This window comes from Serinus canaria, chromosome 2 (assembly GCF_022539315.1).
Source record: "Serinus canaria isolate serCan28SL12 chromosome 2, serCan2020, whole genome shotgun sequence".
Lineage (NCBI taxonomy): Eukaryota > Metazoa > Chordata > Aves > Passeriformes > Fringillidae > Serinus > Serinus canaria.
This window is the reverse complement of record NC_066315.1, coordinates 53528540-53544041: the sequence shown is the minus strand read 5'-3', so window position 1 is coordinate 53544041 and position 15502 is coordinate 53528540.

Genomic DNA, 15502 nt, shown 5'->3' with positions numbered 1-15502 from the left:
CTGAACTTGGACACATGGAGAGAAAATTATAAGCAGAACAACAAGAAATGAAAGAAAATCACCTCGAAATATGCACAGCTCCCTAGGATCTTTTTGATGTGTGAGTGTGTTTGTAATACAGTGTACACACAGCTGTACTGAGCAGTGGGCATAATTCAAGGTATATTTATTTTAAAAAAGTAGAATTGTTTTTATTCTCCTTGCAGAAATACATCACAACATATTCAAGGCTGATGGTGGAATTCCATTTTTAAACCTACCTGGAGGAGTATTGTCCCAGCTGCAGAGGACAAAAAGTTGTTCTGCAATGTTTTTTTTTCAAAAGACAAGAAATCCATTTTAAACAACCATCAAGCTTTTTTTTGTTTGGTTTATCCCAAAGAGCCTTTTGCAGATGATTATCAGCTATATTTATCTCTGCTTCTTCTTTTACATGGAATAAGGTGCTGTGGCTACTCCTCTGATCTCTACAAGGTCATAATGGTCACAACACTGCTACAGAATTCCCCACTGCTACAGAGATGCTGTTTGGATGGTAGATTAGGGTAAGATGCTGCTCCCCACGCTCAAGTTTTGCTTCATGATAAGGCTATTTTTGGATTACTTGCTCTTCCATAGGGAATTCCACCCCAGTGTTCAATATGCTTCAGAGAGGTAGGAATTAGGTGAAAATCCTGTCTGATGTAACTGTAAATCACTGAGGTTAGGTTGTAGATGGCAAGAATCAGCTACTTAAATTAATGGTGACGTGTACAGTACTTGGTAGGTAGTGAAAAAATTCCTTGTAGCAGCAAATTCGGCAGTGTTTAGTTCTGAATTATATCTACGGAGCTATTTCTTTCCTTTAAAGTGTAAGTATTGAAAGACTAAGTACTTGTGCACAGTTCAGTTCAGTGCAGACACTTCTGAAAACAGCTATAAATATATTTACCTCTCCAAATTTGAGTAAGCCTCTGGCAAGTGCGAAATATTGTCAAGTCTGTTTTGCATTCTCTCAATGTTTTGATGTCTGGCTTCTGCTTTATGCTACCACAGAGCTGGCAAGGCAGAGACAATGCATTTTTACCAGCTCCCAACCATATCATAAACTCCACAGGCTTATAAAGCAGTGTTTATTCTGGTGGCATTCCCTAATGTTGCAAGCATAAAGATGCCTAACAGAGAAAATAAATACTTCTGGTACAAATAACTGCTAATAGAAAAAGTTTTACTCTTCTGTGGTAGAAAATTGCCAAGGGCTAAATGGCCACACATTGCAATTTTTCTTGCAGAAAAGCTGCTTTGAACTGTGCATGGCAATCTGACTCCATGCTTGGGACTGCTTGAAATGAGCAATGATCCAGTGATATTCCCCAGGGAACTTTTCTAGGCATGGCCTGCACTCTAAACCTGGCCTTCAGAGAGGGCCAGAGAAAGAAATAGCATGGAGGAGTCTACGAAACGCTCCTGGTAGCTGTCCTACAACTTAATTTAATCTGTGCAGGACGTGAAAAAGCCTCTGTGTGGAAGGTGACAGAGAGTCCCTAGGTCCCAGGGATGAGGCACCATAGTACTTTTCCCTCCTCCCCTTTCTCCCTGTGTCAGCTCAGATACCTTTTTATCTGGTATTGCAAGCCACAAATGTTCAAAACTCTGTCACTCAGGAATAGCATGATTGGTTTTAGTAATCAGTTCATGTTAATAAATATGATTTTGCTTCTTTGCCTTCTGCTGTTGCATCTACAGATCACCAACTTTTATGGGGTTTTTTGTACTTCTTTCTCATTTATTTATTTGCCAGTCATTTCAATACCAATTCTTAAAGTTTTCATGCAGCACCAATGAGCATGACATTTTCCTTAAAATACGTAGATTGAGATTCTCTGTTAAACCGAGGCAGCAGATTTAAGAAAGATACAAAATACCACAGGTTCACACTAGAACTACTGTTGTCCAAATTATTATTTATAAACGTGTAGTAAGTAAAATATGACCAGTCCAATGATTAGCTACAGCTCAACAGCATGTGTCAGAGTCAGACAGGTTTCACACAAGGATGCCAGACAGCAGGATAGAAAACAAATCATTCCCTTATCAGGTGATGCCCTCAGAGAAGAGCTGAACTGTAGTTTTGGATTGAATGTGGACATTTTAGTGGTGTGTACCACTTGAATGAATATTTTTGAATAGCTGTGCAACTGACAGGTGCTTCTGCAGGGCTCAAAATCTGACATGGAGAAGAAAAATTCTCTTGGGTCTCACAGGCTGTGGTTCAGCCTCCGAAACACCTCAGCACCTCATTTGCCTGCTGTCTTTTCTCAAGCTGAATTTCCCAAAGAAGCTATGACAGGCAAGTACCTCTGTCCCAGAACTATACAGCTCAGAGCAAGACCACCAACACTCTGCAAATGTGCCTGCCTCACCACAACTCTTTCAGCAAGAAACCAGGTAAGGACTAAATTTCCTAGATGAGGTGGGCAGGGCTATTGGCAAGTCCTGTGCAGAAGTCATAAGCATTCTTTATTCCTAAGTCACATGCCTTGGGTTCTTGGAAGCAAATTATTGGTCTGTGCTGGTATGTAATCACCTTTTAATCAAGTGACTGAGACTTCTGCTTTGTTGCTTAAAAATTCAGGCCTGGTAATGAACTGTAATGATTCACTTTTCAGGTAAAAGTCCCAAGTAGCATCCTTAAAAGTTCCCAAAATTCTTCTGAGGTGAGCAATAATGTCTGGCTTAACAGATGGGTATGTCTTGCTCTGGGAAGGCAAGAGGACAATTCCATGTAGACAACTAGACCCTCACGGCACCCATAAACTTTGGCAAACCTGAGCTACAATAATTTGCCCACAAATGTGGGAATGTGGGGTGGCTGGTGTTCAGTTGCCCAAGTGTTTTGACTGCTAGCCATATTCTTTAGCCGCTGGGCCTTTGCCTGGAGAGTCTGAATGTCAAGGTCAAGGTGTGCTGCAGGCTACTGCAAGTTTGAGAGACCTGGGCTCTGACTCAAGGCAGCCTGGCTTTTGTTAGTTTTTTTCCTCAGATGGCTTATTTCCTGGTCTCTGGCTTTTACATCCAGGCAGTGAACAGAATAAAATTAAGAACTCCTAATAACAGTCACATTGGACTGAAAAAAACACCAGCTTTAATCCTTTTTTTCAGTGTTGTTTCATTTTCCAGGGTCTATAAAAACCAAAATATTAAAATGCAGCAGATGTCAGTCAAGCATTTCTACAGACTTGAAGCTATGCTTCCATAACCATCTGTTGCTTCTGGAGTGAGAAACTGGGGAATGGTTAAGCTTTCTTGAGAGTTCCATAAAGGCAGTAAGCTCCATGGGAACTGTTTTAAGGACAAGTCCTCTGTCAAGATGTTTAGAGAGGAAAGCCTTTGTACACTGAGGGTCCCTGCAGTCATCCCATCTCCTGAAGTTTTTGTTCTTAGCACTGGGTCTGATGTCATTTGGGAATGTTTGCTTTTGTTTTTGGCAAGCAGGTTTGCTAAGTCCATTTTACTTAACTTCCTCCAAGATAGTGTTTGTGCACTGTCTCCTAATGCTCTTTGGACCATGGTCACCATCTGATTTCTTCTAAGAGTGCATCAAGCAACTCAACTAGTTATCACATTTGTACACAGGAATATTTGAGGGGAGTTTTACTTCTCCAGACACAAGTGCTAATCTATTCATTAAATGCATTTACAAAAAAAAAAAAAAAAACAAAAACAAAAACAAAAAAACAAAAAACAAAACAAAACAAAAAAAAAACCAAAAAACAAACACAACCCAACCCCCAAAACCAAAAGAACAGGAAATTATTTTGTGCCAAGGTGAGTATAAAAACTGTTGGTGAATTTGATTACTTTTTTCCCTTAAAATCATGACCATTTATATTCCTATATAGAAAAAGCCAGTAATATCTAGAGAGCATGTTTAATATGTCTAAAGCAGACTCTTAGAGGATTCTCATTTCCTTATCTTTTTCTGCATGCAATGTGCTGTGTGCTCTTCAGGCACTGTATTTTTATGTACAGGCTGAATCATCCATTCAGGGAATAGAAGTCATGTTCCCCTGCTGAGTCATGTTGGCCAAATACAGAGTATCAAGCAGCAAAAAATGAAGAGCAGCCTTTGCCTCAAAGAGCTTTTGGAAGTGGAATGTGTCTTAACTATTACAAACATTTGTTGAGCAATTCTAACAGATCTATAAAATTCATTTCTATCCTGAGAGTAGGAAAGGGAGTATTTCCAAGAATGGATGAACTAAAGAAACCTAATTTCCTATTTAATCTGTTTCATTACAGAAATATGTAGAAATCTTGAATTAATCTAATACATTATTTAAATCTATTTATTTTTCTTTTCTATGGTTTGAAGAGGACGAGAACTTCATTGGACGAGAACTTCATTCTTTCACTACAGAACATTTATCTCTCTTTGAGGGGACTGTCTAGTATCCAACAAGACTGTTTCATCTCAGAAGCCATGTTAAAAGAATCTTTTATTTTTGTGAACTAGCAGTCACCAAACTAGAAGCAGTGCCTGAAGGGTTATTAGTAGCAGGGAAGGAGTTGCTGCTGGGGCAGAAATGTAGGAAGATCCCATAATGTCTAATGACAAAGCACTAGAGCAAGTCAAGGGTGATAAAGTTATTTGCCTGCATGTGAAACACTGTAAGTGTTTCTATAAGTACACCTTGGATTGCATTGCCTGATAAAGCAGTTTTATTCAGGGTCAAATGCAACCTGGGATCTTGCAGAGCATCCTGTTTGAATACACACAATGAGGCATTAGACTCCTTAGTTTGGTTATGGAACAGCCAAAAGCATGCTGAGGTGTTTGAGTTCAGGCATCAGTCATTGTTGGCGTGCTTTTGGTTTTGGTTTGATTGTACAGAACTGCCATAAACAGCTCCTGAATAACTTCTGAACTTGAGCCCTGTTTTTGAGCTAGGATGGGTCCAAAGTCTCACATTCTCTTTTGGTTCACTAACAGTGCTGTTCACATGTGAATGAACTTGTAACTGGGCAAGATCTTACATTAAGGGGAGCAGTGTGTGGTGAGCCTCTTCCTCCTGGGATAGAGTAAACGTCAGCTTATGATTCTAACCAGAGCACTGAGGATGCAGTATTTGACTGGTGCTGTTCAACATGTGCTTAGGGGCTTGGAAAGGACAGCTTGGAACACCCTGCTCCAGACTGGACAGGACCCCTGCACAAAGTTTGGAAGAAAGGCTCGGTTTGGAGGAAAGTTTGGAGGAAAGGCTCCATTCACAGAGAGCAGGAGCATCACAAGAGCTTTTTCTTTTAAGGAGCAACAGTTCCACTTAATGAGTTTGTAGGTGATCTAGCAAACAATAGATGAAACAAGACTCAGTTGTGAACCACACACAAGCTGCTGTGAGACTTGAAGCTGACAGACAGTGAAGGACCTCTCAGCAGAGTGAGGTGCAGTGCTGTGTACTGAAAATATGATATACCTGTGAAATTTGTTTGTGGTAAAATATATTAATAACCTGATATCCTGTGGGAGGGCTCTGGAAGTTCAAAAATTACAATGCGTGGGCCCATCTAGAATGAGCTATTTCTGATTGCTTCAAAATTGCACTTAAAATTGGGGAACTAGAAATTCTCCACCACTGATTTTCCTTTTCTTTTCTTGCTCCTCCCAAGGCTTTTCCTTTCCACACTTCCAAACACAGCAGTTGTAAACTATGCGGGAGAGGCCAGGCCCTTTGCCAGTGAGGGAAGTGTTGAATGAGAGGCACTTCTGAGACTTCACCACCAGCTGCACCACATTTAAGCTAGCAAGGCTCCTGATAATATGGGTTTTAAATCAAATAGCAGCTTTGATAAATAAGTAAATAAACCCCCCAACTCTCTAGAAAGTGGGAACTGTTCTCCCCTTTCCTTGCTCGTGAGTATAGGCTCTGCCCTCTGAGGCTAGAGGAGAGCTAGCAGAGCTGCATGCCCAGCAGCATCCCAGCAGCTGCCAGCTACCCCAAATGGCTCAGCATGCCTGGGAACATCCAGACTAGCCAGCCTCATGCAAAAACGCTCTCTGGCTGCCTGCGCAGACCTGCACAGCTATTTGAGTGTGTGCTCTGTGAATGCCAGCAGTACCACCCAGACACCAGTCATTAGCCTAAGGTCATCAGTACATTTCTCTGCATGGGAGTGTCTGCATTTTATGTATCACTATGGCTCGTCTGGGTGTGTGTCTATTTGTTTGTGTGCTTGCTCTGTAATGATCCAACCTATCTTACATGTATATTTAAAAACATTTTTTGAAAAGAGAGTAGATATCATTATCTAAATGGAAGCGAAGTGCAGGGTCGGAGGTTATGCCCTTTGCTGAAGGATGCAGAGCAGACACATGCACTGGGTCACCAGGTTTCTGGCACAAAGCCTGCAGACTCTACTAAGCCATGTTACTTTTTTTGCCTCTTCTGTGTAGGAAGAATTCTGAATTGTAGATTATCTAGCACGCATTCATGCTGCTGTGCTTCAGAAAGCCCTGTGACAAAGGAGAGGAAATTCTATTTCTTCACCTAAGAGCCTTTACTACTTCTGGGGTTACCACAGCAAGATTTAAGCTCAGCAACAATTTACACAGACTTAAGCCTGAACAGCAACCAACTGCTAACGAGAGCACTCAGTGCATCCTTCAGCAAATGTCTGCCCCAGCAACCAGCCAAGTCCAGCTGCATTCATTTCCAGTGACCAAAGCAGGGGGTCAGGGACCCAATTATGAACTCGAACACTAAATCAGAGTCCTGCAGATTACCTGCTCCCACAATTAGTCCAGCCCTTTGCTTTGCTGTGGGTTTGTCCTCAATTATCACTCTTTCTTGAAATTATTATTTTGTTTATTGTGGCAGAGTTTACTGAACAGCAGACTGTTGTGCAGCTTTCAGGTTTGGAATATTTTTGCTTCACAACATTTTTTTCCCCAGAATTTTTCCCTAAAACAAAAATGTAGAAAGAATCACTTCTGGAAGTGACACATTTTGTGCATAAGATGTTTTATTTATCCACATTTTTCAAAGAAGTCTAGAAATAAAATTTATCCTTAACCAATAAATTAAATCATTTCAACTTCAAAATGTCTGAAGAGACAGGAATTTTTAAAAAAAAAATTTAAACCAAATGCAATTTCTGGAATCAGCATACATCAGTATGGCCTATTCTGTGATTCTCACAGAAACTAGAATTTACATAACAAATGTGCCCACCTTCAAAGTAGACTATAAACTCAGAGAACCAATTGAATAAATCACTTTGCAAGAGACAAATACTTTCCTTTGGTCTTTTTTTAGACTGCAACCCCCTAGGGCAGGGATAGTCTTTATTTTATACCATCTATCAGGCCAGCCCACTGCTGAAATTTAAGAAGTAATAGCTTCCACCAGACCTGATTCACATCATAAAAATCAGCTTGTGCCTTCTTGTTGACACCTCTGTATAGGACAGGAACTTAGCAGATAATCCACACTGGATGTTGTTTAATTTCAAGTGGAGTTAGTGATATAATATGGTGTGCAGAATTTGCTCATTAGAATAACACGTTTGTGGGTTTTTTATTCATTTCTCCTCTTAACTGCATTCTCACATCTCATTGTAGATTGTGGATTGCAACCATACATGAAACTGAAGCAGTCAAAGCACCTATCTGTATTTTTGTGATACGTGAGATAATTTTAACATTTACCCATGTCATTGCTGTGTACTCATTGAACACCATTCTATAACAGCAAAAATAATTAAAAGAGGTTTTTTTCCCCTCTTTTTATTTATTTATGTCATGAGGACAAGGTTGAAACAAACTCCATTCCTTCTCCTTCCCTTTCTGCCTTCCCTGCAAAGTCAGTTAAATACATGATTCACGAGGCTATAATTTGATGAATTTGATTTCTTATAGTGGTACTAGCAGACAGGCAGAGCGGAAAATGTGCTTTCTGCATTACCATATGCTCTGCTTTTCCACAGCAAAGCAGAAGATCAAATGCTATTGTCTTTCTTTCTCTGTCATTGTAAATTATCCTGAGGAATGCTGCTTGAGATTAAGGAAGGTCAAGCCACAAATGCTCATGGTCCTGAGTGTCCCCATCTTTTGTGAGACTTCTCTAGAATCTGTGGAAGGCTAGTCACTTTTCTTAGTACTGTCCAAAATTGCAATGCCTCTGCACATGGATGGACTTATGGACAGGTTTGATAAGTTCTTCGAGGACCACATTCCTTAGATAACTTGTCAGCATCTTGTTCCTGCAATTTGTTGGAACATAAGATCAAGAGCTTGTCCCTCGGCTCTGTAAATCAGCAGCTTGAATGTAGACCGAGGTGTTGAACATGCCTTCCTTATTTTGTTCTTTGTTACAAAGTGTTTTCCTAATGTAATGCACCTATCTCGTACAAAGCAGAGATTTACATATTCAGTGTGGCTACAGTAGCGTTCCACACTAGAGGCAGGATTCCAAAGCCTTTACTCATGGTAAAAAGGTCCCTCCTCCATGAGTAATGCCTTGGAGATCAGGGAAGCTCCTAGTGAAATTAAGCAGTTACTTAACACTGGTCAAGATTTAAAGCCTTTCCTTGTAGCATTAGGGACAAATATTAAGGTGTCTTTCCATCCTGTACCTCTGGGTTGATGTGATCCCACAGATCCTGGGTAGGTTTGTGTCATGTGGGAATAAAGTCAACAGCCAGAAACACATGGGCAGCAGCCTGGTATCAAAGCCAAATCAAGGGAACTCAACCCAAATTATCACCCAGCTTTGTGGATATCTGAGAGCTCTGTCAGTCCCTATACATCCAATATTCCAAAAGTATTTTTAGTAGCTGGACAGAATATGTGTCCCATTGCATGAGCTCAGGGAGAGAGCAGCTCATGAGTTGACACTGGAAAAGCCTTCTCTGCTGTTTAAAAATAGATCCAGTTGTGGTGGATAAGGGCTGTTCACTCCCCAAGGGAAGAAGAAGAGGTGTTGTGTGTATGTAAATGCCTGAAAAGCTGGAGAACAGTGCCTAAGGACTTCCATTTCTGCTTGCTTAATTAAGGGGAAATAAGCTGTACTGTGTCAAACTAAAATCAGTGTTTCCATGACACCTCTCTTTCTCCATCCCAAGCAATCCCAGTTGCTGCTGTGGTATTTTACTTTTCCTGAGACAACAGCTGTGTTTGTGCCCCAGTATTTAACAACCCTCAATGAACCTGAGCGCTTTCTTAAATTGCTCACATGCATCACCACATCCTATGGCAATGTCCTTCCCAGCAAAGCTGGGCACTGGGGGGAAAAGTGCAGCTTTGGTAAAATAAGGTTCTTGTGGAGTGTGGGCCATGGGTCCTGCAGGAGATGGCCAGTGACTTCTGCTCTTCTGGGCCAAGTGTCAGCAGAGCAAGTTTCTCAATATCCTGGCCCTGTCTCCAGCAAAACTGGTGCCTGTTAGCAATGCCATTGCTATTTGGGTGGGAGGTAGTTATATGTGTTAGGCCCAGATTTATAAGGACACTGCTGCATCTAATTTGTAAACTAAAGCAAATCTCTCTACTTTGTTTAGGATGGAGTCTAATCTGACAGCTTTGAGCAGAGTGAATTGGTGAAACATTGGGAGAGAACTTGCAGAACTCGTTATACTTGTTCTGTGAATAACACAAGGCTTTCTATTTCCCATGCTCTTGTTCTGACAAATTTTACAGGCACTAAAGTAAACAAATGCCTTTCCTAGAGAAATGCTGCTATTTAAAATACTCAGGCTGGATTTTTGTTTTAAAATGGAAAGAAAGCAAATACATCATTCCACTCTGATTACCCAGAGCAGTGATTTTTTTTTGTGCTTTGGACCTGCCTAGAGGCACATATGCAACCACTATGCAGCAAACCCCGCCTGAGTTCATTGTCCTCTTTCACACTGGGCTCCAAGTAAGTCTGAGTGGGCTCCACATCACAGGCAAAAGGGAGGGTTGAACCAGTTCAAGCCATGGAGCTTCCTGCTCATGGCCTCTGTTCCCCCCACCTTGACCCATACATACCAGCAAGTGGCCTCCCCCAAGGTTTTACCCTTGTTTTAATCCCTTCTAGAAAATGAAATGTCAGATGTTCATATTAATATAGAGGTTAACCAGCCTGTGGTAAGATCTCCTGGCTGGACTGACTTGATTCATACTGCTCTTGTCACAACACCAGTAATTAAGAGTGAACAGAGCAGCAATGCCAGTGCTGTATCCCATCAACCTGGATATCTTTCTATTTCAGGGAAGAACCTTCACTTAAGAAGTAAGAGTGCAGCTGGTCCCTAAAAGAGAAAATACCCCTTTGCACATACCAAACCGAAATCATTGTGGAATGTCAAGATTTTAAGAATATTTAGCATTCCTGAAGCTCTCCCTCGATGTAAAGCACCATGTGGTTATTGAGTTGTTATTCTTAAAAATTCTTTAGGTATTTGTGCTACTTGTTATCCCCATTTTACATAGGGAAGGTTGGTCTTACACAGACTTACAGTTTTGAAGCTCTGGCTCCTATTTCAGCATCTAATTTTTCAGACCACACGTAGAAATTGTGAGGTTTTGAGACTTTTTCATTGTAATTCTTATTTCCCCTTACGTCCTTCTCCATACTCAGATAAGACTTTTGTTCACTTCTGGTCAGTCTTCTGGTTCTTGAGAAAGTGCAAAACAAACACAATTTCCTTGTTTTCCTTTCCTGAGGGAAGTCCTTGAGAGCTAGCAGCCGACTCTCCAAGGAGGCCCTCTGACTTCTGTGTGGGCTTGCTCAAGTAGACCTGGCTTCTGTTGCACTTTATGTTAGCTTCAGGGTGAGATGCAGAGATAAAAAAAAGGGTCAAGAGCAGATCTGTGAATGACAAACATCACAATCATGGAGCACGTGTGCCTCCGCCATGAGGCGTAACAACTCTGGTAACCTTGGACCACACTGATGTCCTGATATAGTCTCTTTAAACTTCCCAAAAAAAGCCTGGAGAGAGCTGTTCAGACACACTGCAGTGTGCTCCAATTCAAATAAGGTCACAGAGTTGCACTCTCTAAACCTGTCATTATTCCTGAGGCGCTAGAAAGGGCTTTAAGGACGCATTTCAGCTGTTTCAAGTCACAAAATCACAGCTTCTTGCCAGCCCCGGATTTTTCAGTTTGGAAGAAAGATTCATGCAATCATTCCATCTATTGATCCCCATTCCTGTTAACTAATTTTAACCAAATACCATGGAAGAGCAAGGACCTCCCAAGCCTTGTGAAATCAGGTGGTAGGTAAAGAGGAGATGCTGAAGCTGTTGTAGGACCATCAGCCCATGTGGCCATTCACCATGGATACACTTCCATACCAGCTGCCTCTAATCCAGCTGGTGTTGGAGGGCACAGGAATGTACTGCAGATAACAGGCAACAAAGGGAGAAAGCAAAATAATTTTTAGAAAAACAGTCTCCAATAGATCCACTGCTGGGAGCTCCAGGAATTTGTTGCCTGCTCCATGTAGGAGAAGCACTTCTGTATTCTGCAGCCGTGTAGAAAATAGGTAAGATTTTAAATAGCTCACCCATTTGCAGACTTATGAATTTCGACAAGACCCTCATCTCAAATTAATAGATTGGGTAAGGCAGACAATGAAAAAGAAATCACACAAAATTAGCCAGAAAAGCCAAAGTATTGGGTTGCATGAGCAGGTGCTGGCTGGATAAGCAAGGGCTAGGCAATGTAGCATGAACCCATGAAGGAAGAACATTACCAAGGTCTAAATTGATAAAACCTTTAGGAAGCTTGAGTCATTGGTGGTAAATTTCTATCTTCAGAGGAAATAAGGCTTGAGGAAAAGGAGCTGGTTTAAAATATATTTAAAGTATCAAATTGCATGTATTTATGCCAAAGTCACTTTCCCACTCCCACAGACTGGGAATAGAAATTGTGGTCCACACTCGCCTCTTTGAAAACTGCAGCATCAGTTGTTTTACAGTCAAATAAGCAGTGAGGTCAGGAAGGAAGCAGGTCTGGAAAAGTTAATGCTCTTGCACTGGGTCTCATTTTTTAAAGTGAATTGGGTCTCTAGTTCTGAAGAAATGGCTGGGAAAGGAAGTAATGCATGAAATCAAATGATGAGGAGCTTGTAAGTGTGGGGAGCTGCATATGAAGACGGGATGATGGAAAATGTGAAGTAGCCTATCCAATCTAAACTGTTTCAGAAAAAAAATTGGCAGGAGGCAGGTCTCTTTATCCTCATATATCCCTGGGCTCTTTTATGGTATGCTTTCTATTACACCAGGATATTGTGTTCTTGCCAGCAGTGCAGGATATCCCACACTGGTAGCTGGGGGTCTGATGGAGGTGGGAGTGTGCACACGGAATTGATTATTGGTTCACATCCTCTCGCTGTCAAGTCACGTGAGGAATTTAAGGACTGACTCTGAGTTTGGAGAAGAGGAAGCTACAGAGACAGCCATATCTTAATTACCTCTGGAAGGTTTACTGAAATGCCCAAAGAATTGCTCATCTGTCTGAACAGAAAGGGAGTACTGCCATCAGAACCCTTGGGAGCTCAAGAAGTAAATACCGGAGAGCTGAGACCAAATAGATATCCTGAGGTGTGTTGGGGATCATGCTATAAAAAGGAAGGAAGAAAAAGCTCAGAGCATTCAGGTGGCCCCTCACAACCCCTTTTTGTTGCCATGTTTAGACAGCACCTAAAATGGGATGTCAGCTCTTGATTATCTGGTTTGTGGACTAACTAACTTCATCCTCAGTTGCAGCACTTTATTTCTGTGGATGCAGTGGCCAGCCCTGGTTCCCACCCTGCCTGCCTGCTGATGTGCACCACTGTAATGGCTCCCTGAAGAGCTGCCTGGCTGCTTTTAGCCTGTTCTTTTCATTGTAAGTCCTATGTATGCTGTTTACCTCTCAGTACCACTGAGTAATGGGAAGTGCTTGTTATTCTCAACCCATTGCCATTTTCATATCAAGCGGTTTTCTAGGTAACCCATAAAAGACTGGGTCTGCTTATGTTCTGGGTTTGGGGTCAGCCCAGTTTGGAAACCTCAAAGACTGAAGTTCTAGGTCTTGTCTTGCCATCTAAAGATTAAAATTCTTACTTCTGTAGGAACTAAAATATTTTATTGCTTCTCTTTTTTTTCTGGAAACTGCAGATTGTGGGCAAGCATTTGTAAAAGCATTTTGGTATGGATCTGGAATGTGCTTCTGAGGCTGATCCTCCTCATGCCATGGGCTTTGGGTGCAAAACCTGTTTTTTCCAAAAAGACCTAAGCTGAAAGATGTGCTCCAGGGGCATATGTAGCATACCCCAATGAATAGTAGATATTCAGTCTACAGGATCACAAGGGGCAGTCTGAACTGAAATGCCCAGAAATGCATATAGTGACAATGACAGGACATATGTTGAAGCTGTTCTACTTCACAAATCCAATCCTCCAACACCAAGTCATTTACCCAAATTTCAGTCTTCAATATTGTAACTTGCTATGTTGGTCAAACTGCCCTAAGGCCTTCCTCAGGGGCATTTACACTGGCTCCTCCTCATTAGAAAAGAAAGATGCCATTGCTGGAAATTCAGGCACTTTGTGACATCTCTGACTTCCGGAAGATGCTCTTCTGCTCAGTCACATTTGTCGACAGTCTCCAACATGCTGCAGAAAACTTTCACCTGAGAAAGATTTTGAAAGTTAAAGTATGATAAAAAGATCAGCTGGTTACCTGTCCACGTCCTGTGGAATTTGTTTCAGTGCAGTTGCAATACCTCTGGGATTTAGGTTACATTCATCAGGTTGAATTGATCAGAGTTTGCCACATGTCTTTATTATTTAGCTATGCAGTGCTGAATAAAACACGATAGAATTTTCCATAAAGCATTATGACTTGTTTTGCTTTAAATAAAAATGATCATCTACTCTGTGGTTAAAACCCTTGGGGGACAAAATCTCAATGCATATGACAGAAAAATGCTTTACCCCTTTTCTTCAGCGACAGCTTTGCTATTGGGCTTAGTTTTCCTGTGGAAAATATGCAAGGTAATTATTTCAGTGGCATAATTCTGGGATCACAAAGTAGGAAGAAGCAAGGAAGTGTTTATAAACATTAGGGTTCTTACTAACAGGGCTGGGAGAAAAGAACTGACTATCATCTCTGCTTTTTTTGGCTAAAAAGGAAAATTTACCTACTCAGATACTTTAGTTACTGAATCTGTGTGCACTGGGATGAGTAAGGAACAGAAATGCTGACTGTAAAATGTTGGGAAATAGCTATGACCATGTTCATGTTGGTCAATTGTGCAGGGAGTGTTCCCTGCACATTGTGCTAGATCATCTGCATTATTCATTTATACAAACAGTCCCAGGCTAGAATGGCCAGTACTCTTCCACACACAGTTCAGGAGGCAGCAGAGGGCAAGGAGTGCTCCTCATAGGATGCAACAACATCAGTCTGTAGGCTGAGAGACTTAAACATTTTGATGGATACAATCTACTCTATGACAATTCATTTCATACTGGAGAATGGCCCTGTACAGTTATTTTTCTAGTCAGCCTCTATCTTTGTTTTAATTTGAGTAGCTTATAGGAATTAATGTAGGAAACAGCTAAGGTTAGAGACGTCTCCATAGTGCAAAACAAGGAGTGGATATAAAGGAAACCTGACTTATTTTACATTTGCTATCCTATATAAGGACTGGTTGCTGCAGTTTTTCAGAAGAATCACAGTGTTGCAATGCCTTATCATTCCTATCTTTGTCCGCTTTGGATGCAAACGGCAGGAGATGGCTGAATCTGAAGAAACCCCCATTAGCCACACCCTTGATGCAACTCACATTCTTTGTGCCTTTACTCAGGGCTGCCAGCTTGCCTCACTCTCTCTGTGCCATAGATACCTCGGCCCTACAAACACCTAAGGAGGCAGTACTTGCATGTGGTATTGAGCTTGGTGTGGGGGAAGGGAAGGGAAGGGAAGGGAAGGGAAGGGAAGGGAAGGGAAGGGAAGGGAAGGGAAGGGAAGGGAAGGGAAGGGAAGGGAAGGGAAGGGAAGGGAAGGGAAGGGAAGGGAAGGGAAGGGAAGGGAAGGGAAGGGAAGGGAAGGGAAGGGAGGGAAGGGAAGGGAAGGGAAGGGAAGGGAAGGGAAGGGAAGGGAAGGGAAGGGAAGGGAAGGGAAGGGAAGGGAAGGGAAGGGAAGGGAAGGGAAGGGAAGGGAAGGGAAGGGAAGGGAAGGGAAGGGAAGGGAAGGGAAGGGAAGGGGAAAGGGAAGGGGAAAGGGAAGGGGAAAGGGAAGGTGCAGAGGAAGGGGAAAGGGAAGGCACAGGATAAACACAACCAACCCAAGCCAACCACCCCACCAGAGCTTGGCTTCTTGGCACTTTTACTCTTCTGGAGTCAAAGTTCATGGCATGGGCTTATGCCTTGCTGTCCCCATTGTCACTGTGGTCATACGTGGGCTGTGACAGGCTATACAGTGGGTCAGGAATTGGGTGAGCAAGGACATAAAGTGCAGAACAGACAGTGAGAGTAATGTAATTAGCAG